Below are 26,319 nucleotides of genomic sequence, written 5' to 3' on the forward strand. Positions count from 1 at the left end.
AGAGTTTTAGGCATTGACTGTCCCAAACTTCACTGACACTTTTGTTAAACTCATTGCGGACAGAGTAAATAGGCCAAATTGGACTGCTAGGGGGATGTGCCAAACCAACTATCTTCCCAGAACCTGGTTCTGCTCCCATCCCCTATGTTCCATCTATAGCCAAATTTCACAGCATGCATAATAGATTTTAATCCTTTTCAGAATCTAGAGGTCCTAGGTTGGAGGAAGGGACAAAAATATTAGGTTTATTTCCTAGGTATTTATGGGCAATAAGAAGCTTCCAGGGTTTCAGGTCTTCCTCATAGAATCTTTTAATCCAAGACCCTAGAAGACAGATGTTAATTTCTTGGAGGTTAGGTATGCCTAGGCCTCCAAAATCTTTTTTCATAGAGACTAGGGCCCAATTAGCAAGGTGTAGCTTCCTATTTCCCTCAAAATCATTCCACAAGCAATGAGACATCTGAGAATTGATGAGGTTCACTGCCCATTTAGGGAACTTGAAGAAGGAGAGGAGATACACTGGAATGCTAGCCAAACAAGCTTGCATGAGGATCAATCTACCTCTGTAAGAGAGAAGTTTGCCCCTCCACCCAGCAATCCTTTTAATGATTTTATCCAGAAGGGGTTGGATATCCTCTCTCCTCAGTTTATCATAGTGGACAGGGATACCTAGGTACTTAATGGGGAAGTTACATTTATTACAGACTAGAATAGAGAGGAAGTCAGCTAACTCCTGATCATCCATGTTGATAGGGATGAGTTCACTTTTAGAGTAGTTGATTCTCATGCCTGAGACTTGTTCAAACCAGGTTAGAACAATTTTCAGATTGCTAGCATGTGTGGAGTCATTGTCTAAGAAAAGGATGGTATCATCTGCATATTGAAGGCACATGATGCCACCAGGGCAGACCTTAGGACAGAGCCCTGCAATCAGACTATGATTAGCAGCTTTGCTCAGCATTTTAGTAAGAACGTCCACTACTAAATTAAACAAAAGCGGGGAGATGGGGTCACCTTGCCTAAGGCCTTTACCAGCAAGGAAAAAATCACTTTCATAGTTATTTAACTTGACCCCAACAGACCCCCCATGAGTAAGTTGCTGGATCCAACTCTCCTCTATGAAAGGCTTGGAAAAGATCTAAGAGATCGTTTTTCACCAAGTCCCAAAAATGCTGGTAAAACAAGAAGGGAATCACATCAGGACCAGGAGACCCATCAGGATAAGAGCTAAAAATGGCTTCCTTCACCTCTGTCTCTGAAAAAGGGGCTTCTAGCAGCTCATTTTCAGCAGGAGAGACTTTTTCAGAAGCAGAGAAAAAAATGTTTTGTAGAGAGAACCCAGAAGGGTTTTCTTTCTTAAACAGGTCTTTGTAGAAGTCACTAGCCACTTTCAGCATCTCATCTACCTCAGTAACAGGGCCATTATGGCCATCAAGGGAGTGAATGAGGGTTTTCCTCCTCCTCTGGTTAGCTACTGCATGGAAGTAAGCAGTATTTCTATCACTTCCAACATATCTAGCAGAACTGTGGGTTTTCCTTCTGACAGGGCAATTCTCAACTTTATGGGTAACCATTTTGCAGATAAAACAACTCTTGGGCTTGACACATTTATTCAAATGATGCCCTGGTTCCCCACAGTTGTAGCAGATCACCTCAGAGTATGCCATAAGGACCGAAGCAGGGGCAGGAGCAATTTTCTGGATGTCCTATCTCTTCTTTTGCTGATTCTTGCCTTGAGATTTCCCACTGATCTGAGAGTCAGAACCACCAGCAGATTGATCTTGGGCAATTACAGGAGCCTGCCCAGATTGTGGCCCCATTTGGGGTGGAGGTGGGCCATACCACTGCCCAACCGGCGCTCCCCCCCATTGTGATAGGGGAAATTCATTGGAGTTCCTGGTTCCTGGTCATCCTCCAGCCAGATGTTGTCTCTCAGGAAGCAGAAATAACCACGAGACAACTCAATTGAAGCAGATTGCAAGCCTTATTTCAATCTTCTGCAGGTTTGGGGGAGAGGTAAGGTAGGGGATCCACCTGCTCCGGCTCCGGTGGCGTGCTGGTGGGCAGGAGTCAAGTCAAGCATTCTCATCTCGCAGCACGGCGTGGATCTCCTGAATTCACTTCTCCTTTCGCCCATCGAACGAAAGCAATCGGTGGCTCACTTGGGTGGGGCATCCTGTGCTTCTCCGAGAAATCTCCTTCGAAGTAGATCCGCAGGGCTAGATTCAGCAGCTCCCAATCCACATGATCCTTGCACATCCGAGCATACCTGCGCGAGTGAGAGAACAGATTTGGTCCCTCCTCGGCTTCCTCCCTCGCAGCTTCCTCCTCTGCTTCCCTCCATTCGCGCGTGCACTGGGTCCAGGAGAGAGCGTCGTCATGGATCCGCATCGCCCGCTCCCTCCGTCTCCTCCCTCGAGTCTCCCGTAGCACCGCCGGCGCGACGGAGTCGAGCGGCTGGAGCATCCATGGGAAGGCTTTGTAGACATGTGGGAGATGCATCTTGTACATCTGCCTGTCTTCCAGCCATTCCCCCGTGGATATGGCCGGCGCGCGAGCGGACTTGCTGAGGGGGGCAGGCGCGCCCGGAGTTAGGAGGTGGGGGGTGGCGGCGAGATCTATTTGCCAATTACTCCCTCCTTTTTGGTTTATAGGGCTCAATTCAAAAATCTCACCAACCAAGGTAGATGATGAATGGTGGAATACTTTTTGTAGTTTGCAAAAGCACCTAATTAATGCACTTGTTTTCCTCAAAAAATTATGTTTATCAATGCATAAATTGCAATGCATGCATGCATAAAGTACATGCATTGGTCAATTTTCTCTTACTTGCATGCAATGATTTAATGCACCTTGGAATCTGAACATGTGATGGAAAACAACCAAATTGAGCCTTATAAAATTGAAAATATTTTGAGATAAGCCCTATAAACCGAAAAGGAGGGAGTATGTGAACTAAACAGTCAACATATAAAATAATTTAAATATATATAATATAGTTAGAAGGGAAACATAAGTTGGACCTGGCGTTCCTATTCTTATATAGAAAAATAGAACATACATCTGCGTTTTCTTCAAAAAAAATACATAAATTGGGCTGCCAAAAATAAAACCTCGGATGGGAGGTCTATAGGCCGGTCGATACATGACGGCCCTAAGAAAATACAAACATGCCTATGGACCTCCCATCCGAGGTCCTGGGCTGCGCATGTTAAAAATGAAAGCCTAGACGGGGCAGCCCAAAACCACGTCCAACATATGCCAAAACTTCGTCCCTCGTTTTCTCTGTGTTTCGCACATTCGACATTGTGTGGGCATTTTGACTGTGCATCATATGAAGATGTGCTATGCATGAATGTTGATCAGCATGATGTTAACTGGCTGGTAGTTCCATTTTCGACCATGAATAAAACTTCCAACATGATGTTAACCCTGTTTGAAAAGGCCGTGTTAATATAAATGCTCTGCCTATGAAAGTTGCAGTTTCTTATCTGAAACTGAACTTGCAGTTTCTAATCTAAAACTGAAACTTGCAGTTTCTTCTCTGAGAATCACATTGTCTGCATTTTTATACTCCTATGAAACTACATTTTTAAGTGCTAAAAATAGATCTCTAGAATTCATAAAATACTTCATATGCTCAATACTGCAAATCTGAAATTCAAAAGACATTCATATCTGAAAGTACTCTCAAAATACACAACACAAAACACAATTCACAACCTGCAAATACTGACAACCCTAAGCTCCTCCTGACAATTCACAACCTGCCCGACTATTGGGCTGGGGGGGCAGCCCCCTCCTATTCCTCGGCGGCAGACAGCCGCCCCGTGAGATGATGTGAACGGCGAGGAAGACGATGGCGGGGAAGCGTCGTTGGGCCAACTGCTTTTCTCCTCTTGCAGTTGGGTTCGGTCGACGAAGACTCCACCGGCTCGCTCTGGTAGGACAACCTCACAAACGGTACCCTATAGATGCTCGATCCTTCAATCTCTGGTGGATGCTCCATCTGGGATCAATTCTCCCACCACCGCTCCCTCACGATCGGATTCGGTGAATCTGTTTGCTCCATGGCCCAGAGGAGCAGCTCTATGTACTCCGGCGCGACTCCCTCTGGGAGTATCGTCGCCTTTTCGCTCTATTGCAGATATTTGGCCATGGATGTCGCCGTCGCCGCTAGTTGGTCCTTGTTGTCAAACCAAGACTATATCTCCAACATCCTAGCTAGCTTCACAGGGTCGCCGTCTGCGATCCTCACGTATTGGTTGTACTCCTCCATCGATCTACTTCTCCATAGCACCTTCACTCACCGGCGGTGGTTTTTGAATGGAAGAGGAGAGGAGCAGCGCTGGTTTTAGATTAGAACAGGAGAGGAGCGACGCTGGTTTTGGACTGGAACAGGAGAGGAGGGGCGGTGGTTTTGAAATGGAAGACGAGAGGAGCGGCGCTGCATTTAGATTGGAACAGGAGAGGAGCGGCGGTGGTTTAAGAGGAGAAGAGTGGAAGAGCGGCGCTGGTCTTGGAAGTATTTTTTTTGTTGTTTCGCGTATTTTGGGTCAAAGTTTGACCACGTACTGTATTTGACAAGCAAAATGTGAATGCATGTCACCAAAAATTGTACCGTTTGGTTCGTATCTGAATGTACTTTCAAATTATACTCCCTCCATTTTTTATACAAGGCCACAAACTCATATTATAGGTACCAAGGTAAAAATCAATGCTATTTTTAAGTCAATGTTGCTAGCTAGCTTGTCACCTTGATTGTCATGTTAATTAATGTGGTTTTTCTCTCCCAAGCACAACAAGCCAACCCTCTTACTCCTCATTGGTTGATTAATGTTGGGAATGCAAGCTAACCTTCTCACTCCCGCATGCACACAAGGGATATTAATGTCCTCGGGTGCTAGTACGAGGCAAACACCATCAATTTTGCCTCAATTAATGTTAGTGGTCTTGTATAGTTGCAAATTGTAATTTTGATAGTGGCCTTGTATACAACGTATAACATATATTTTATGTGCGAAAATCATGGTCAATTATGACCCATAATAAAAGGGAGACTAGTTAATGTGGGGTCGCTTTCTTAATTGAAGGGTAAATTGATTTTTATTTTGATCCAGTCAGAGCGCGCCGGCCCTCTCGCCCAATCCTAAATCGCTGCCGCACGCTCCTCTCCCTCTTCTCCATTGCAAAACCACCTCCTCTCCTCTCCATCATCTCCATTCCAAAACCACCGTCTCGCCTCTCCATCTTCTGTATTGCAAGACCACCATGTCTCCTCAGTTTTCTAGATGCTTTGCTCCATGGCGCGGGTGCAAACCATGGATACAAAATTAGTATAATGTATACTATTTAAAAGTCGAGGGCGGGGCTTTTCCTGCGCGGTAGGCGGCGGGGTAGTTCCGCCTAGTCGGTTCGACAGAGACGCGAGAAGACGAGGGAGTAGGCTGCTGCAAATGTAGGGCTGTGTGATTTGACAGCGAGTTACTGCTGGACAGGTGGGGCCCCGTGATTTGACTTGCCATTATCATTTTAACTGCGGCGCTACGACCGACGTGAGTCTCCCAGATTCCTGACCACCTCCATACAGGTGCCTCTCCCAATGCTCCACCATGTAGTAGAGCCCACTTCTCCACTTTTTCCTTGCCTCTCTTTCCTCCACATATGCAAAAATGTCATGTAAAGCGCACTATTGTACTTACTTTTACTTGCTCCTATAGGTTCTTAAGCTTGCCACATAGGCATAAAGTCTAATGTGGCAAGTTAATCAAGAAGAGAGAGACTAGTTTGGTTACCCAAGGAAGAAACGGTGCTAAGCGCGTGTACCTAGGTGAAAAGACAATTTTGAGTCTATAGCTAATTAAATGAAGCAAACTTAGCAACACCATTTCATTGGAAGAGGTCACTCCTTGGCAAATGCAATAAATACACGCGCTTACTAGCACTGTTTCTTCCTTGAGTACGAAGAAAGAGATAGAGAGGAGTAACAAAAAATACACTTATAGCCAACCTTGTTGTAGTATGAGTGACTAAGTGATGACTATCACTAGTAGAAAAAGGGTCAAACGTGAAGCACATTAGTGCCGGTTTGAATTAGAGCCGGCACTAATGTGTACATTAGTGCCGGTTCGTGGCGGCGATCAATAGTACCGGTTCATGGCGAACCTTTAGTACCGGTTCATGCCACGAACCGGTACTAAAGAGGCTGTGTCAGCCTGCGGTCAGGCTATGGCCCCACCATCACCATTTAGTGCCGGTTCGTACCACGAACCAGTACTAATGAGGTTATGGCAAGCTGTTTTTAGTCCCACCTCGCCAAGAGAGAGGCAGTATGAGCGGTTTATAAGCCGTGAGTGCATAGACAATGACGAAGAGTTGCAATGCTCACCTACATGTTGATTAGCTTCAAGCCTTGCGGAATAGCATAGATTGCACTAAGCTATGTGCAGTGCAGTCTACACTATTCCGAATGGCTTGAAGCAAATTAACCAGCATTGCACCTCTTTTTTATTTTCAATAACTTATTTAAACTTCGGACTTCTTTTGTGTTCAGTATGCAGCATTTAAAGCGACGTCATCAATTTCCAACATGTTCTGACATCATTTGTTGTTTTTCGGTCATTTACCTAATTGTTTAGAGAGCTAAATGAACGTGAAATTGAAAATCACTACAAAATGAATCCTGAAAATGTTGAAACTTGGCATGGTATCATCATATCACCCGCATAGCATGCGCGAAAGAGTAGAGAGGGTCATGGCAAAAAATGGACGCACTTCGTGTACAAACTGGACAAACTCTTTCCGAGTATCAGGGTTTCGGAGTCCGGAGTGGGTACTAATGTGCAACTCTTTGCTTGGTTTTGTTAGGGTGGTCCCTAGGAAGTCCCAAAACAATGGCATGAACCACCTCTACACAAGATTCCCTCATGTTCGTCGGTTATGGTACTTTCAGCCTATAAGTACTTAGACTCGGAGTGAGGAATCGATGCCGGTGAAGACCCTACACAAGGAGTGAGTGAATATTTGGCATGTACCACCCTAAGAGCACTTTTAAACACATGGTATGCCAACTCCTAGCTTTTCGTGCCATCCCGATGCTCCGGAGCCCCTCTATGGCGAAACCCTAGCCCCTCTACAACTTTCACCGAAGCCCAGAGTGGGTACTAATGTGCATCCCACCAATCAGGAAGAATCACATGGATCGTGTGTTTCTTTCTAGCTCTTGCGAGTCGTTGGATCAAGGGTGTGTTTCTTCCTAGCTCATGTGAGTCGTTGGATCGAAACTACCACAATCACTTTGTGAGCCAGACGACCCTATATATAGCCCACCTCTCGCCTTCCCTGCATAAGTCTTTCAGTTCATCGACTACATACATCTACCAGTTCATCGACTGCATACATCTACCAGTTCATCGACTAAATACAAATCATTCGGATTCGCCATCATACGTCCAACCCTGCATTTGATATGCATATATATGCATCACGAGCCACGGTTGGGCTGTATGATGGCGATACCGATTGGTTTGTTCTAGATCCGACATAAAAGGTTTGATACAACTTATTTTTTGTGACATAAGAGCTATCTCTCCTCCTACCTATTTTAGTTACACAACTACCTATTTGTGCCAAATTTTCACTTTTGCTGTTGCTCTTGCATCATAAGCATCCATGTTAACTGGACTTACAAGTAATGCAATTTAACCAAACTATCTTGTGATCTTCGCCAAGAGAGAGGCAGTATGAGCGGTTTATAAGCCGTGAGTATGCAGCATTGAAAGCGACGTCATCAATTTCCAACATGTTCTGACATCATTTGTTGTTTTTCGGTCATTTACCTAATTGTTTAGAGAGCTAAATGACCGTGAAATTGAAAATCACTACAAAATGAATCCTGAAAATGTTGAAACTTGGCATGGTATCATCATATCACCCGCATAGCATGCGCGAAAGAGTAGAGAGGGTCACGGCAAAAACTGGACGCACTTCGTGTACAAACTGGACATACTCTTTCCGAGTATCAGGGTTTCGGACGAAAACTCATCTGTTACATGGCCACTTCAATGTTTTTTAAACTTATTTGAACTCCGGACTTCTTTTGTGTTCAGTATCCAGCATTTAAAGCGATGTCATCAATTTCCAACATGTTCTGACATCATTTGTTGTTTTTCGGTCATTTACCTAATTGTTCAGTATGCAGCATTCAATTTCCAGAAGAAAATAAATAGAAGAAAATAAATAATGCAGAAAATAAAAAAACTATACAAAAAAATTACTCAAAAATAAATAGAAGAAAATAAATAATGCAGAAAAGAAAAAACTATATAAAAAACTACTCAAAAATAAATAGAAGAAAATAAGTAATGCAGAAAAGAAAAAACTATATAAAAAATTTGTTGGCGCGCTGCCCAGTGGGCCTGCCAGACCTAGGGTGTGCAGCAAATGCAGGCCCAGAAGGGCCAGCAGACTCACAGGGCAGCGCGCCCTAATTAATTAGGCCCAGAAGCCTGCTATATAGAGGAGTTCGAAGAGGTAGCCGCGGCTGGGTTTATAAACCAGTGCGGCTGCCCTTCGCCGGGCGAGGTGGGACTAAACTTTGGGGTGGCAGCGCAAGGCCTTTAGTACCGGTTGGTGGCTCCAACCGGTACTAAAGACCACCCTTTAGTACCGGTTGGAACCACCAACCGGTACTAAAGGCCTGCTCTTCCCGCCTCTTTGCCTGGCCAAAGTAGGCCTTTAGTACCGGTTGGTGGCTCCAACCGGTACTAAAGGCTCGTCCTATATATACAACACTTATGAAATTTTAGTTACATCTCCCCACTTCTTTCGTCAACCTCTCGCGTGCCGCTCCCGTCGTCGCCGCCCGTCGCCCGTCGTCGTCGTCGTCGTCCCCGCCGCCGCCCCGAACGCCGCGCGCCGCCGTCCATCGTCGTCCCTCGCCGCGGTCCCGTCGTCATCCCGCGCCGTCGTCCGTACGTATCTCGCTCTCTCCTCGCGCGTACCCGGCCGCCGCGCCGCGCGCCGTCCGCCCCGAACGCCGCGCGCCGCCGTCCGTCCCCGCCGCCGCCCCGAACGCCGGCGCCCCCGCCCCGTACACCGCCGCCCCCGCCCCGTACGCCGGCGCCCCCGCTCGTACGTACGGGGCGGCGGCGTACGGGGCCGCACACACACACACATATACCACACACGCATACACACACATACACACATACGTACACACGTATACGTATACACACACATACACACACACACATTTTTTTTACTTATTTTCTGTTTTTTAGAAAAGTTAATTAGATGATCGAATGTTAGATTAATGTCGAATGTTAGATGAATTAGCTAGCTAGATAGAAAAATTGTCGAACTAGAGATTAGAACTAGTTGAATAATTAATATAACTAGTTTATTTTTAGTAAGAAAATTTAGGTATATGAGATTTGAACTAGTTGAATAATTAATATAACTAGTTTATTTTTAGTAAGAAAATTTAGGTATATGAGATTTGAACTAGTTGAATAATTAATATAACTAGTTTATTTTTAGTAAGAAAATTTAGGTATATGAGATTTGAACTAGTTCAATAATTAATATAACTAGTTTATTTTTACTAACAAAAATTTAGATATCTGAGATTTGATGATCTAATTAAAATATTATTTGTTAATGAGTTTTTCTGTTTATTTAATTTTTTATATATTTTGAGTTTATATAAATGTTAGATTAATGTCGAATGTTAGATCAATTAGATAGAAAAGTTAAATATATAGTAATGTCAATTGAATATATAGTTAGATATATTAATGTCAAATGTTAGATGAATATATATTTGGCTAGATATAGGTGTTTAATGTTTCACCTATATGAACATAGGAAATGTCATCTGACGACGAAAAAGATTTCATTATGTGCGAACACTGTGAAGACCAGCGCGGCCTGTGCGACCAAAATTTCCTTGTTGATGGTAGGCGCTTCAGCATCAAGCTGGATGAGACATTCGAAGTTGATACAGTAAGTCACTTTGTCAATTATTATTTGAATGCAAAACTTATGCTTCATTTGCTTCAACTTATAATTTTAAATTTTCACTATTCTACTAGCGCATCCCCTGCCATGCAAGAATTTTTGTCTTGGATAAGATAGGTTTAGTGCTATAGATTATATGGAGGTAAAGAGAGTTTACTTGAAGATGGAGCATGGGTATACTTTCAACGTCAAATTATATAATGGAGACACATACACCCATTTTGAATGCAAAACTTGGCAAGCACTATGCAAGGCTTATGCATTTGAGCCTGATATGGTTATCACCTTTGATATTCGTCCGGAAGATGATATTGAAGGTAATATAGACATCTGGGTCGATGTGCAAACGCCTCCAGTTCTACCATTTGGTGAGTTTTTCTCAACCATGCATGCATATGTGTTTATGTCTTTGATACAGTTTATTCAAAAATAGTTGACAACTAATTTGTATTGTCAGCTTATTTCGGTTCAAGCAAACATGTCCGGCGCTTGGTAGACAGGACCTACTACTGCCCCGGGGCTCAACTAAACTGCGAGGAGATAAGTCATTATGTTTCATGGCCTGAGGATCTTAATACTGTCAAGACAAATTTTTTTCCTAAACTTAGAAATGTTAGTACTCAAAACGTGCGACCAATGGTGATCGTATTGAACTACGGTCACATCTATAATCGAAAGATGGTAAGATTTTAAATATTTGTCCTTAATTAGTGCATCTTTTGCATACATTATTTTTGAAGCTAAACTTTCATTGCTTAGTATATTAATTACTATACGATGTTCTTCAACAGGGACTTCCGATGACAGTTGTGCCTCAGTGGATCGAGACAAAAGGTCGCATGTCAATGGTTAGCTTACGACCAAGATTTCCTACATTGCACATGAGTGCATTCAGGATTTCTGAAAGCGAAGAATGCTTAATAGTGAAAGATTGGAGCAAAATTGTTAACGATCGCAGAGAAGTACTAGGGGGCAGCAAGGAGAAGCGCAACCCAAGATTAGAAGACAGATTCATCTGCATGCTCCAGTATGATGAATCAGGAGAGCTATACATGTTCTATGTTATTCTACCTGAGAGGGAGCAGCAGGATCAGTAGCTACTAGTTCATGCTCTTAATTAGTACTTGTCTCATGTCCGTGTCCTGAACTTCGATGTTGGTGATGATTATGTTGAACTTGATGATATCTTTGCTTCTGTTACAAAGTGAATGTTTCCTCTTTAAGCTAGCCAGCGTTGATGATGATTAGATAGCTAGCGGTAATGACTATGATGATTAAATAGTGGTAATTAGACGACTATGATGATTTTTAGCTAGCTAGAGTTTATTTATTTATTAATATGCAATGATGATGATGATGACGACTACAACTCATTATAACGTAAAACAATCCTAAATTAAATTAATAACACAAATTTAATTGAAAAATACAAAATAAAACAAAAACCCACAATCATTTAGTACCGGTTGGTGTTACCAACCGGTACTAAAGGGCTCCCGGCCCCCGGAGCTGGCTCGTGCCACGTGGATCCCCTTTAGCACCGGTTCGTGCTGAACCGGTACTAAAGGGGGGGCCCTTTAGTGCCGAAACGTTAGTGCCGGTTCCTAAACCGGCACTAAAGGGCCTTACGAACCGGTGCTATTGCCCGGTTCTGCACTAGTGTATGTATGACATGCCAACATCAGATAGCCTAACGCACCGTGTTAAATCTCCAAGGGCGCGACCGCGCGAGCGACGCGACGGTCGTGGTAGGCGCGACCATGATACGTGTTGCTGGCAGTCCTTGGATCTGAGATCAAACGGTCGCATGCTAAGTTGCTGAAAATTTGCAGAATAACCCTCCAAGATAGGATATTCACCCATAGGTCTAGAATCACGCCATGCAACCGTTCGATCTCAGATCCAAGGGCTCTTGGAAGCCCGTATCATGGGAGAATGGAAAGCCACTACCCTGCCATTCGCACGCTGGCAGTTCGCTCCTACTCGTCCCCGCACGTCCTTCAATACTACGGCGGTTCGCTCCTAGTCGTCCCGTCCATTCACATTACGGCAGTTCCACTAATCCTAACCCTCCTCCCAAATACATGGCGTCCCAAATCTCCATGATCGGCGGTGAGTACAAGGTTAGAACCATCACCGGCGATGAGTTCGACGTCATCTACACCCGTTCTTCCGCGACAGTGAAAGGATGCCTTTCTCGCTTCAGACGCATGTTCAAAAACTCAGATGATGAGTGGGTCGATGGGCTAGATGTTGAGTACACCACGGTCCTGGGACGAGAGAAGGATCTAAAGGACGAAGAGAGGAAGAAGCCCGTTGTGATCCAGGTTTGCGTGCATGACTTATGCTTGGTCTACCACATATTCCATGCCGACATTGAGTTCTAGGATTTTAAGGACTTCCTCGGGAGCAACCTAGTCAAATTCGTTATTGTAGACTTTGGTAACGACAAAGAAATCCTGGGTCGGATAGGCCTCGTTGTAGGCAACCCCTTCGACCTCTAGAAGAATCGGCAGGTGCCCTCTCGTCAGCCTTCAATGCTGACCCTGGCAGGAGCCATCGTTCATCCTTCGTACGGTAAACTGTTGAAACCTCCATACACGTTTCATCGTCATGCATGGCAACAGAATGTACTAGATATAGACCACATCAACTACGCTGCAATGGATGGCTACCTTTGCTTCAATATCTACAAGGGTTGGATGAAGAGCAACAGCCAAGTGTGCGGTTCAAGCAAAGAAGTATCGGCCAAGAGGAAGAGGAACAAGGACGAAGTCGAGGATGTGGACGAGGACTCCGAGTAAGGTGGCAGTGTCGTTGCTCATGGTGGTTCTAATGCAGTGTCTACTGGAACAGTTGCAAAGTTTAATTTCATGTGTGCTTAATTTAATTTGAGGGGTGTGTTGTGCTGAGCACCCAGCAGAACGATTTTATGTTTCTTCTCGTTACTTTAACTCTTCAGTACGTACATACTAGTATTTCTTACATTTCATCTTTTAGTTGGTATAGTACTACCACTCGTTTCTTCACATTATATACGTACAATATATATGGCCAACATCATATAGCCAGCAGTTTAGTTGTCAAAGAATTTCAGGGTGCTTAGTTTTGTCAAAGAATTCCAGGATGCTTAGAGGGTGCTTGGATGATCCAAGGGACTTATTTTAGTCTGACTAAAAATAGTCTCTTTAAGAGGCTAAAGTTCCAAGCACCCCTGACTAAAGAGGGGCTAAAACTAGTCTTGAGACTAATTTTTTTTAGTCAGGGGTACCCCTACTAAAATGTGGATTAATCCTCTCTCTACTCATTTAACTCCTCTCCTTTAACACAGGGTTCTGGATTGGAGGGTTTGGAGGATAATAAATGCTCATTAACTTGATTTTAGCCTTTTTAGTATTTGGATCCAAGCATGGGTGAGGCTAGCATGTTTTAGTCCCACTACTTTTAGTCATGGGACTAAAACGTATCCAAGCACCCTCTTAGTTTTATTTGAGGGGTGGGTTGTGGTGGACACCATTATTGTGACTAGCATTTTTAATAGTACTATATGCATAATTTGGCGACGAGCACTCTCTATATGTACCACCTTTTTTTAATTTCAAGTTTTGCTCCATGGCGCAATCCATCGATACTACTGCTGTACAAAAGTATACATTTTTTAAAAGGCTAGAGGGCGGGGCAGTCTAGCTTGGTCGGTTTCACGAGAGGCGAGGGCCTTTGTGATTTGACGGCTCATTACTGCTGGAAGGCGGGGCCTTGTGACTTTACTGCTCGTATAAATGCGCCGATGACATGATCGAGGAGGAGCAAAGAACCGTGTGATATACTCAAGTTTTCCACTGGAGTAGTACTACGGCGGAGGAGCACGAAACACGGCAGCCCAGTGCCATATGGCGATAAAAAATCATCTAATTTGCTAGTCATCTCATTGTTAGCATTGTTCTATTCATTCCCTCAAAAAAAACATTGTTCTATTCATGCCTCGCAGAGAACATGACACGTGCGGCGAAACACCCGAAGCAAAAGATGAAACACAGGAGCAAAAGAAGAAGGAAGATTATCACCCCAAATGATCTAATTCGCCGCGGAGTCGTAACTGCTTCTTCATCGCCTGCACGACCTCCATCTCCTTGCGCGTCTCCTCCGCCATCTTCATCATTGTGTCCATGACGCGGCATTTCTCGACGTGAGCCTTCATCATCTGTTCCACGGCCATATTACGTACCTTGACAGCAGTCGGGTGCTCGATGCGGAGCTTCACCAACTCTTCCTTCTGTTCCATGGCGAGGGCCTGCAACATCTTCATCGAGGAACTACTATTCTCATGCAGCTTCTTCCAGCTGGCGTTCTTCTCCTTCAACAGGTCGATCTCGTGGCAGAGCTTCGCATTGTCCTCCCGAAGTCGCAGGATTTCGCCGGTCGCCTTCTTCTCCGAGGCAATGCTCTTCTTTAGCAACATCACTAAGCCGGCGGGCAACTCCCCCTGCTGATTGAGCTCAGCGGGCATGTCGTCGAGGCTCTCCTTCAGCAACTCCATCAAGCCTTGGATGAACTCCTTCTGCTTATTGAGCTGATCGGGCATGTCGTCGACGGATAACGACTCCAGCTCCGCCGGCTTGGCATGTTCGCCTCCGCGGCTAGGGCGCTCCTGGGAGCCATCGCCTGCCCGTGAGAGATCTTTCGAGGTCTCTGCGTGGCGGCGAGCCCTCTCTTTTTTTCCGCAGCCTTGGTTGCCGCTCCCTTGTTACGAGTAGTTCTTGACCTAGAGCTCCGCTCACCGGCCATGGCAACGACGGACGAAGAAGAAGCACTTATGAGGAGGAAAGGTAGAGTGATTTTCGGTTAGGTAGTTCCCCTTTTTATAACCAAAGTACTAGCACTAGTACTAATACCTGCATAGTGGGAACACGTTCAGGTTTGGTACGTACTACTAGTAGGTGTGAGCAGGATTTTCGAATGTGATGGGAACAAGGTAAAGATTAATTGATGATTTTGGTTTCGAGGCCCGAAACGGCTCCCGATGAGTTTAGCGGAACATAAATTTCAAGTACTACACTGCTCAAATGCGTAAATATTGAGTAGTATGTTACTGTAAAAAATTGGCACAAAATACGAAAGAGACCAATGGAAGTACTACTAGCAACCCACGATTTAACTACTCGCATGCGCGCAGTGGAGTAATAATGTCTTTCTTCCGCCCTCACGTCCACTCAATTTGCATGCGCTGTATTAATCGACCATCAATGAAGTGAACGACTTTACACACGTCAAATTATCACATGGGGTGGATCTTGGTACAAAATTGTGTCCGCCCGTGTACCCGCGTGTGCGTGTGAGGAATGAGTGCGTGCATGGCGTGCGTGCACATCTTCGCTTTGTGCATGTACCGCCAGTATGGCTCAGGGAGGACGAGTACATTCTTCTGGAACCAGCAGCACGTCACTCTGATCAATCCACGCAAGGAGGTCGCGACAACGCCTACACATGTGCCACGTGGCTTCATGAACTGTAAGAGAGACATTGTGTAGCGTGCCATTGGTATTCTAGTTTACGTGTTTTGCACAAACTCGAAATACTAGTAAGGTACACGTGCATTGCATGCATCAGATTTTGCAACCAAATTATGAATAAATACCACACTATAGCATGTAAGCTCTGAGTCATATATGCCTGATGTAGCCCTTCGTTAAATTCTTATAGTTCATCTCATTCAAAATCAAATAGTTTTTATAAAAAGCTAAGAACGCGGGAATAGGAAAAACATGGGATTATAGTGGAATGTCGTCTTGAATCCTACAGGATTGTATGAGTGTTTGATTGTGCATAGAAAAAACGCATAATTCTTTCAAAGAGGTTTGAGTGGATGGGATGTTTCCTATGAAATCTAGTGCAAATGAATCATATGGAAAAATTCCTATGGTTTACAATCCTATGAATCAAACAACCAAGATAGGAAAAATTCCTAATGATTAGAATCCTCCAAAATTCCTTTGAGAATCCTTTGAATCAAAGAAGCCCTTAATATATTTTATGATTCATGGAATTGTGCATTGTAAAGCATAAAGTAAAAACAAATAATGGTAATTCAACTAGAAAAAAAGTTTGGGCAGTTATGATACGGAAGAATCTAGAACAAAAGAGAACCACTGTTGTTTTGAGGTTTGTGCATTATGCTTAAGTTCAACCATGGAGTCTGCTAGATTGTACATGTGGCAAAATCTGGTGGGTGGGCTAGAAGATGGTGCGAGGGGCCGAGTGGAGGGAGACTATGAAGGAATGCACAAGTGGAGATCGATATTTAGAGAGAGGGGGCGAACACGTGCGCTGATGCGCGCAGTGGCGGAGCCATGAAAAATAAATGAGCTAGGGGGCCAAGCATTGCTAATCCTTTACGAGGAGGGTCAATTCATGAACTTAAACCATTTTTAGCAGCAATTGTCTAATGATCACATTCATATTAGCCTTGATATACAGTGATGTTAGGGGGGAGGGGGGCAGGGCCCTTACTGCCCCTGTCTTCGCCATTCTGCACGCGTCTAAGAGATGAAGAGGAAGGCATGGATGATGAGAGGGGGACGTTGGATACATAATTAATGTGGGTGTATTAGCTACATATGTTAATCCTATATAGAGAGATATAGATTGATCGATGTGGACGTGGGAAAGAGGGTGAGACCTCACTGGATATATCGATTGATTGATTTGTGTGGAAAACTATGAAAGACCTAGCTATATACACACATACATAGAGGAACATCGATCGTTGCGCATGCATGCGTGAGAGATAAAGAATGCCCGATATGATGGAGAGGGGGATGTGTGTTGGTGTGTGCCTTCATGGGATACCGACCTGAAGAAAAAGATTGCATGCGTGCGATGGATAATGCCGACTGGTAGTGTGTGTGCATGCATGCACGAGAGAAAGTTAGTGGTGCAATTATAAAGAGAAGACTACCGTGTGGGTGTAAAAGAATAGCTGAATAGGTGAGGTCACAATCAATGTAAAGTTGAATTCAAATATTTGAATAAGAGATCCTGATGTTTGAAACCCATGCATGCATGAATATAACGGAGATCTGCGCGGTGTGGTTTGGAAATGAGCATGTTGTAATGTATACACATTGAACAAGGTCAGACTGATTTGAATTTGAGATACCGATGGCACACATCATTTGGCCACGTCGCATCCGTGCATGGACACACTATTCTAATTGGAGATGATGGGCGGCTTTTGCATCACATATCTATATCTATACCCCTATATATATTATATTTTTTTATATTGTGTGCGGGTAACTTTAACTTTGAAAGATGGTCGTTGGATGAGGCGAATCCGATGGTCCAAAGATGGCAAATTTGAGCACTACTGCCGTTGGATATCATCTAGATTCCACCAGATTTTGCCACATGTATAATCTAGAAGACTCCATGGTTGAAGTTAAGCATAATGCACAAACATCAAAACACAAGCACTTCTTATTTGTTCTAGAATCTTTCGTATCAGAATTGCCCAAATGTTTTTCTACATGATTTGCCATTATTTGCTTTTACTTTATGTCTTATGACGCACAATTCCATGAATCTTAAAATAGATTAGCTTTCTTATAAAAACTAGATGATTTTGAATGAAATGAACTATAAGAATTAAACGAACATCTACATCATGCATATATGACTCAAAGCTTGCATGCTATAATGTGGTATTTATTCATAATTTGGGTGCCAAATCTCATGTGTGCAATGCACGTGTACCTTACTCTAGTCTAAATGGTGTTTGTGTGTGTGTTGTGCGTGTTGAGGTGCAAATTGTCTTTTTTTGGGTACACGTTAAGCTTATTCTTCCGAAATTTCAAGCCGCGCCTTGTTATGCCGAAAATTCAAGCTAGCGTCTCTGTCTATCGTGCTGCGAAACTCCCGCCTCTTCAACCCGCGCCTTCTTAGCCCGAAATATTTAAGATATATCTTTGTCTCGTTGTGCTCCAACAACTCCCTCCATGTCAACCCGCACCTTGCTATTCCGAAATTACAATGCGCGCGAAAACTCCCACCTCCTGTGAAATCTAGACACGTGAAATGCCCGTGGTACCCCTGAACCGAAAGAACCACCTCAAATCGGTGGGGGTACTTTCGTAACTTACCCCACATTTCGGACAAGCGCGTCCCTAAGCCATGGTTCCCCACTGCCATCCCATCTGCCCACCCATTCGTACACCGAGGCCGCGAAAACCCGCGACGAAACCCCACACCCTGCTTCGTCCGCCACCCAGCCGGAGCCTCTTCCCCGACGACGTCGTCCACAGAAACACCTCGACGTTCCTCATCCACCGTACCGGATGAGGATCCGTCGTCGATCTCATCGTCCCGCCGGTTCAGCCACCCCGTCCTCCACCTCCAAGGAGCTGCCCCGATGTTCCCCTCGTCTTTCACGCCACCTCCATTCCCACACCGCCGTCTTCACCTGCACCACCGGAAGAGCATCATCATCACCGTTTCCTCGGATGAAGCTGCGGCCTAATCGGTGCCACCAAAGAGGTTGTACACTAATCATCGCATTTTCTTCTTGATTCGATCTCACGGTGCTGCCGGTGCTCGGTCCCGAGCCGACACGGCGCGGCTCCATCCACGGCGGCGTCGCCGGCCACTTCCTCCACGGCGTCGCTCCCTCGGCGGAGACGTCCACATCAGTAGGACTTGCTGCTGCTTTAGCTCTCGCTCGCGCTGCTGCTCTGCTCTTGCTCTCGGTCCCCTGTCTGCTCTGCTCTTGCTATTGCTCTTGCTCGCGCTGCTGCTCTCGCTCTTTCTCTTGCTTGCAATGCTGCTTTGATTTAGCTACACTTCAGTCGACATAATCGACTTTTGGGTCAGTCGATTTTCAGGTGGTGGGGGGGCTCGCCGGGATGAAGGAAGAACCGGCCGCAGCGAGGAGGGGGGCTTGCCGGAGAGATACCCCACTATCTATCTTAGGGTTCAGGATGGGGGCGGTGGTCGCCGGCGGTGGCGGGGCCTTGGCGGGGTGGTGGCGTGGGGATCACCGAAGAAAAAGCTCGGCATGGGGTGGCCTAGAGGGATGGCCGGGGCGGTGGCGGACCGGCGGTGGGGAGTGTTTTCGGGGCGGGCGGGGTGGCGCACCGCCGTCTGCGGGCGGCGGGGGGCTGCTGTTTGGCCGGCTCAGGGGGGTGGAGGTTGAAGATGAACCGCAGGCCCTTGATTTCGTATGCAACGGCTGCAAAATCGACTGACCAGAGATGAAAAAGTCAGTCGACCGACGTGTAGCCTCACCTTGCTAGTGCGTTCAGTTTCGATAGCAAAATTCAGTTTCAGCAAAATTCAGTTTCGACAGTTAAGTTCAGTTTCGACAGTTAAGTTCAGTTTCGACAGTTAAGTTCAGAGATGAGCGGCTGATGTATTTTACATCTAGCACTTTGTGGTTATGTATTTTACGTCATGTATTGGAGATGCTATTAGAATTCCACTCAGGTTAACGTTGTTCGATGTCTCTCTTGTCCTGCTTCAGCCTCGGCGTCGTACAACTCACCGGAGATGCTCCAACGACGAAACCCTCCATCACAGCGGAGCAGTACCTCGGGCTCCATCTCCAGACACCTAAGATCTTCTTCCCCTCCTCCGACAGCCAAGTCAGCCGGAGCATCCTCACCGGCCAACCCAATCACGCTGAGATCGACATGGCTTCGCCAAAGAGGTTCTACACTTGTTGCATCTCTTTTTTACTCTACATGTTACATATATTATCCACTGAGCACTCGTAATAATGGGAAATACGATTATTTTATCCTACTATATGATAAGCAGTGAGGTACCAGGAAACTTAGCTATCTGTGATGGACTCTCTTGAATGCCATCATTATTTATATCTGCTCATTTCAGCTGTGCATTTGTCGATGGGCCTGGGAGTTGAGCTAGTATGGCAGTGGCCTGGGTCCAAAGTAATAGAAGTAGCACAAAAACATTTTTTGTGTAGGATTTTCCTTGCTCAAGCCTGCCTACTAGAATCGCCAGTGCTTGAAAGGAAAAGTGAATGAAAAACATCGGAATTGGAAAGTTTCCTATGGTACTACTTTTCATGAATTTGGTGCAAAGGAATGGAGCAAAGGAAAACTGTAGGATTTGTTCCTTTAGTGTCTCCTTGAAAGAAAAACCGTAGGAATTCTAATTTCCACTTCTCCTCATTTTCATATTCCTATTCATCAAGCACAAGACTAAGAGATAGTAGCATAATAGCATTATAACCGTACATTTTCTTGTGGTTTGACTTAATCTCACCATGCTTTTTTGCATCCTGTGATCTTCCAATTGTTGTGAATCAAACACCCAGATTGGCAGAAATCCTGTGTTTTTAAATTCTCTGTTTTGCACGTGCATTCCTATCCTATTCCTGTCTATTTCCTATCCCTACATTGTTAGAATCCTCAAATTCAAACAAGCCCTTACTCAATTACTTCTGTTACAGATATGTGTCAAAGAAAACCTTGTGTGGTTTGTCCTGCTCCTGCGGCGCTGTGTTCCACCCCAGCTCAGCTGCTCCAACGACGGAAGGGTTCACCACAGCAGGGATCCGCTCTCCAGACTGTCTTTCGCCGCCTCAGATCTTCTTCCCCGCCACCGGCAGCCACGGCAACTGCATTACCATCATCAACTGAGCAGATGACCTTGAGGACTACACGGGTCCGCAAGAGAGGTCGCACTCTTTCGTGTCTGCTTACGTTATGCGTCACTTAATATGATGAGATGCTACATTATCATCGTGTTCACCTATTAGACTCCGAGTCAGTTCCAAACTAATGCTGAAACTTGAGTTTTTAAATGGTTGTGGGGTACATATTGGGGCAGCAATCAGTACTATCTGTCTACTATCTGGTTAATCTCCGGTGTCTACTATGAGTTTCATGTTGGGTGCAAAGAAACATTAAGGGAGCCATTATCTGTATTTTTTAACTAAAGCTATTATCTGCCTGCTATCATTGGTTTTGGGTCTATCCACAGTTTGCTACCATCACTCTGGATTTGTTCATGCACTCCTTACATAATCTCACTATGTTTTATTCCTATGCATGCCAGTTATTGTACACAATGGAACTGATCATGTAGAGCAAAAGAGATGAGCCTTGCGTGGCAATAAAATTTCATGCACACATCGTTCCATGGTGGGTGCAAAGGCAGCCCCCCTCCACCCATTTCGGATCGTAATCAAGAGGAAGATAACTGTTATGAGGGGGATTCAGAAGGAGAAGACCACTCCTATTTACCCCATGAGGTCTTCGCTCTAACTTGGCATGCTGATGTTGGTAATATCATGCATATGGTGCCTTGCATTGCTTACTGTATACATTAAAGATGTCATCTGCTTAGTTTAGACATGCTTTGTGTCAATGCCATCTGTTTAGTTTCTTCATCGTATATGTGAATCATGCAATGCCATCTTGTCTAGCCAGGCATCATATATGTGAATTTTGCAATGCCACCCTGTTTAGCCAGTCATCTTATATGTGAATTACATCATGCCATCATTTTTTATTACGTGTTAAATTTGTCAAAAATTTTAATACATTCAATTACTCTTCCTGTGCATCAGCCATTTGGCACGGTCATGGAAAAACCTGGAGTGGAAATAAGGTCTTCAGAGCAGACAATTCTATCTGACGAGGAGGATTCAGAGATAGATGACCAGTCATATCCCCCCCCCCCGAGGTGCATGCCCTAACTTGGCAGGGTTATGTTGCTCATATCGTGCGTATGGTATCTTGCATTGCTATGTCATTTGCTTGGTTTAGACATGCTTTGTGTGAATGCCACCTGTTTAGTGTCTAATTACCATATATGTGAATTATGCAATGCCATCTTGTTGCAAGACATTATATATGTGAATTATGCAATGTTATATTGTGGCAAGGCATTATGTATGTGAATTATGCAATGCCATGCTATTTAGGCAAGCGTCATATATGTGAATTATATCATGCCGTCCTTTTTTGCATTTCTCATTGCTTTTGTCGACAATGTTTGTATATTCAACTGCTCTTCCTGTGCATCAGCCATTTGAATTGGTGATGGAGAAATCTGGAGTGAAAACAAGGTCTTCAGAGCAGACAATGCTACCTGCTGAGGTAGATATCTTGCTGGTTACAAATAGCTCTTCAGAGGAGGATTCAGAGGCAGATGGCCAGTCCTATTATCCCCCTGAGGTGTATGCTCAAACTTGGCAAGGTTATATTACTCATATAATGCATATGTTGTATTGCAATGCTTAGTTTTTACATCATATACACAATATTGAATGCCATCTCCTTAGTTGACACATCATATATGCGATTGCCCTCTGCTCACTTCCTTAGTATATAAATCATATATTTGAATTATGTCATGCTATGATGTTTACATAGACAGCATGTATCTGAATTATGGCACGCCAACCCATTTTCTAAAGACATAATATAGTTATATCATCTCATCCTGTTTACATAGTGCCGGGGGACTAATCCACGAGCACCTATGGGACCGGCGGACCGAGTCCCTTTCGGTTCGGCGGGGGCGAGGGTCGCACGAAGAGCGGATCGAGGCGAAGCACACGAGCAGTTTACCCAGGTTCGGGCCGCACGGATGCGTAAAACCCTACTCCTGCTTTGTGGTTTGTATTGAGTTCTTACTCGGGAGCGCGGAGTGCTACAGTACACCCCAGCAGCTAACGAGACCGAGCGTGAGTGTTCTCTTCCTCCCCCTCTACGTTGCGCATGGGCCTCCTTTTATATGCTCAAGGGGTCACCGACAGGTGGCAACGTAGACAAGGGTAAAAATGGAAAAGGTGTTGCGGTTGGTACAGCTACCTGCTACAGTGTATCATACCTAACCCTGACGGCAGGGGACAAGGGCATTAAATGCCCGTCTGCGTCGCCTAAATAGTGCAAAAGGGACCGTCAGGGACGCCACCGCTCGCCACGATGGCAATCTTGTCAGCGCCGCTTGCCACCGCGCACCGCAGGCTGCACAGCCTCCCGCCATGTACGCCTGGAAGGGTCCCAGAGCGACACGTTGGTGGATGTGCTGGAGCGCGGACACAGAGTGGTGGCTTGCCGCGGTCGTTGTCTTGTCGCGTCCGGGAGCTTGTCGCTCACCGGGCCTTGCCGGGACGCGTGGCGCGTCGCGGCAAGTTCCTTGAGATGCCTTGGTTGGCCTTCCCGGCAAGCTCCTCTTGCCGGGGTCTTGTCTCCTTGGCTTGGATACTTTGTCCTTGAATGGCTCCAAAGGAACCACGGAGGACCTTGGCGGTCACCCGGCAAGCCTTGCCGCGGGATGCTGCGACTGCCCGTGCACAAGTTCGGGATACTAGGGTACCCCTACTCTAGTACACCGACAGGAGCCCCCGGGCCTGGGCCATACACGGTGCCGAGCGCTGTTGGGCCAGGCCCAAAACAGGGCACGGGCACGCGCGGCCTGGGTTGCGCCGTATCTCTCCCCTTATCCACCGCGCCCTCCCCGAACGGCACGCGTTGAATGCGGCGTCGTGGGAGAGATCGTGGGTGGTTTATTTATTCGGAAAGGCGGAACGTCCGCCCCCTCCCTCTTTATAAGCATGGGAAACAGGGGTAGTTCGCCCATTCGCCGGTTGCTACTCCAATCTCGGAAATCTCCGCCGCTCCCTCGTCTTCCCAAAGCTGAAAGAGAGCAGCGCCCCGCCCCCCATCGCCACCAGCACCACCAACGCCGTCGACCTCCTCCACCACTTCCGCCATGGCTCTGAGAGCCGACAAAGGGAAGGTTGTGAAGTCGACCGAGGCGCAGCGGCTTGCGGCGCTGCGAAAGGAGCGGGCAATCTTCCCCCCCAAGCTCGCCGCGAGGGAGCTGAGGGAGAATTTCTACCTCTTCTGGTCAACGGAGACGCGAGCGCATCCGCGTACGAAGGTACTTCCAGCCGCCGCTTGGAAAACGGCTCCAAGCGGATATCCTTTCTTCGCCTTGTTCTTCTACTGCGGGCTCTGCCCGCCTTTCTCTGAGTTTTTCTGTGATATTATGAACACCTACGGGTTCCACCTCCTTGATTTCACCCCCAATGCTGTTCTGACCATGGCAGTTTTCGCACATCTCTGCGAAAACTTTGTCGGAGTCCATCCCAATGTAGCCCTTTTTCGCCACTTCTTTATGCCCCGAGTAGAGAGAGGAGAGCCTTTATCCGGCGGAATCGCCTGGATCTCGAGGGCCGGCAAGAAGGACACTTATCTGGAGGGAGAGTTCCGCGGCAAGTGGGAGGAATGGAGAGCAAACTGGTGCTGGATTGACGAGGAGAACCCGCAGCCGTTTACCGCCCGGCGCCAAGCCCCAGTAGCACGCGGCAGCGATTGGAGTGACGTGGCCCCGGAAGACGATAGGCTGAAGATTGCCGTCACCCGGATCCTGGGCGTCAAGCTCCAGGGCGCCGGTCGAGGGAGAGAGCTTTGATGGAGAGGTGCTCGCCTCTACTGGGCTGACGCTAGTTGATGCGCCGAGCAGCAGCAGCGGCGAGCCTGAGGAGGAGCGGCTACTGCGGAAGCTGTTGTCGCTCTACCGCGCGCGGCAAGCCAAGCTGGAATCCCGCGAGGCGCTTGTCGCGAAGGCGGGAGCGGACATCGAGAAGCGCGCGGAGGAGCTCCGGGGTCTCAACCAGGAAGCTCTCCGGTCCCTGGCAGAGGAGCGGGAGCAACTCGCCGAGGAGCAGAAGGCCTTCCTCCTCGAGAAGGCTGAAGTCGAAGAGCAACGGCGGCTTGCCGCTGAAAAGCTGTCTGCGCAGGAGGGCGAGCTGGTGCAGCGGAAGGTCAACCTTGACGCCCACGAGGAGGAGCTTGCCGCGCGCGAGCGAACATTCGGCGGAGCCCTCAAGCAAGCGGAGGATGCTGCCGCAACCGCCGAGGCCGCCAAGAAGGAGCTAGAGACGAAGGTGGCGCAGCTGGAGGCCGATCTCAAGGCGAGCGGTGAGGAGCTTGCCGCACTCAAGCGTGAGAGGGAGAAGGACGCCTACAGCCACTCAGAGCTGCAGGCTCGTCTCGCCGAGAAGGGCAAGGAGCTCAGCGCCGCCAAGGACTCCAACGCAGATCTTGAGTTGAAGCTGACCACTTTGACCAAGACGCTGGACGGCGCCAGGGAGCAGGAGGTGGCCTTGAAGGAGGAGATCAAGGCTGACAAGGCGCTGCTGGCGAGTGCTGCCGCCGCCCAGAATGCTTTTAGGGAGAATGTGGAGCACTGGACGGAGGGTCTCGTGAATGTTGCCGCAGACATTGACAGGGAGCTGGCGCAGCTGGGGATGGAGGATCTCGGGTATCCCTCCGACGAGAACCTCCAACCCAGCGCCAAGCTCATCTTGTTCTTCAAAGGCATGGCGACGGCCCTCCAGTGGCTCCGGGAGAAGATCCCAAAGCAGCTGGCCGACGAGTCACGCAAGATCTGCGCGGGAGCTCTCCAAAAGGTGTTGGTGAAGGTGGCCTTCCGCAACCCGGGCCTCAACCTCACCAACGTCCTCAAGACCTTGCCGCCGGATGCTGATCTGGAGGCGCTCAAGACCCTTGTCGCACCCATTGTGGACAAGGTGAGCGGGATCAAGAGGATTGAGGGCGATCGCGTAGACTAGGCCGCCCGTTTTCTTCTTTTCTTGTCGCTGCTGGTCATGTTATGAGAACAATCTGTTAGAGCCGCGACAAGCTACCTTGTAATATAACTCTATTTCGGGTAATGATTGCAATGTTATTCCCTTTACTTGATTCCTCCCTTTGTATGTTTTTGCCCTACGCTTTTAGGGAACTTGCCGGTGCAGGCACCTTAGCCGCGAGCGCTGAGTGCGGGACGTCAGCAGCCTGCTGGCGGTGCCTCTACCGACAAGAAACCTTGTCGCAACTAGTCGCAGCTCACTTAAGTTGTTGAGCGGACTCGAAACAAAGTAAGGGCGCAACTAGCTACGAGTTGGTTCCTCCGCGCACAGGTTTTCCATACAAAGTGCGGTCGTTCAAGGGAGATAACTTAAAAAATTTAAAAATCTGATTGCTCAAACTTTGGCAACTTAGCTTTTCTGTTGTTTGCTTCCCGGTAAGGCGAAACTTTCTTGAACGACGCCTGGTCCATACCATTATCTTCTCCTTCCCCCCCCCCCCCCGGTAAACTTGTGGGCGAGGGAACCTTCCTTTCCTTGAGAAAAAAGAAAGAGGAGAAAACAAAGATATGGAGCCTTACGGCTCGTTATTGCTTACCGAGGAGTAGGTGCTGCACAAAGTGTCAGATCACATATGCAAAAAATAGAAAGCATGAAATTGACAAGATGCGCAG

Source organism: Triticum urartu, chromosome 1 (genome assembly GCF_003073215.2).
Source record: "Triticum urartu cultivar G1812 chromosome 1, Tu2.1, whole genome shotgun sequence".
NCBI lineage: Eukaryota > Viridiplantae > Streptophyta > Magnoliopsida > Poales > Poaceae > Triticum > Triticum urartu.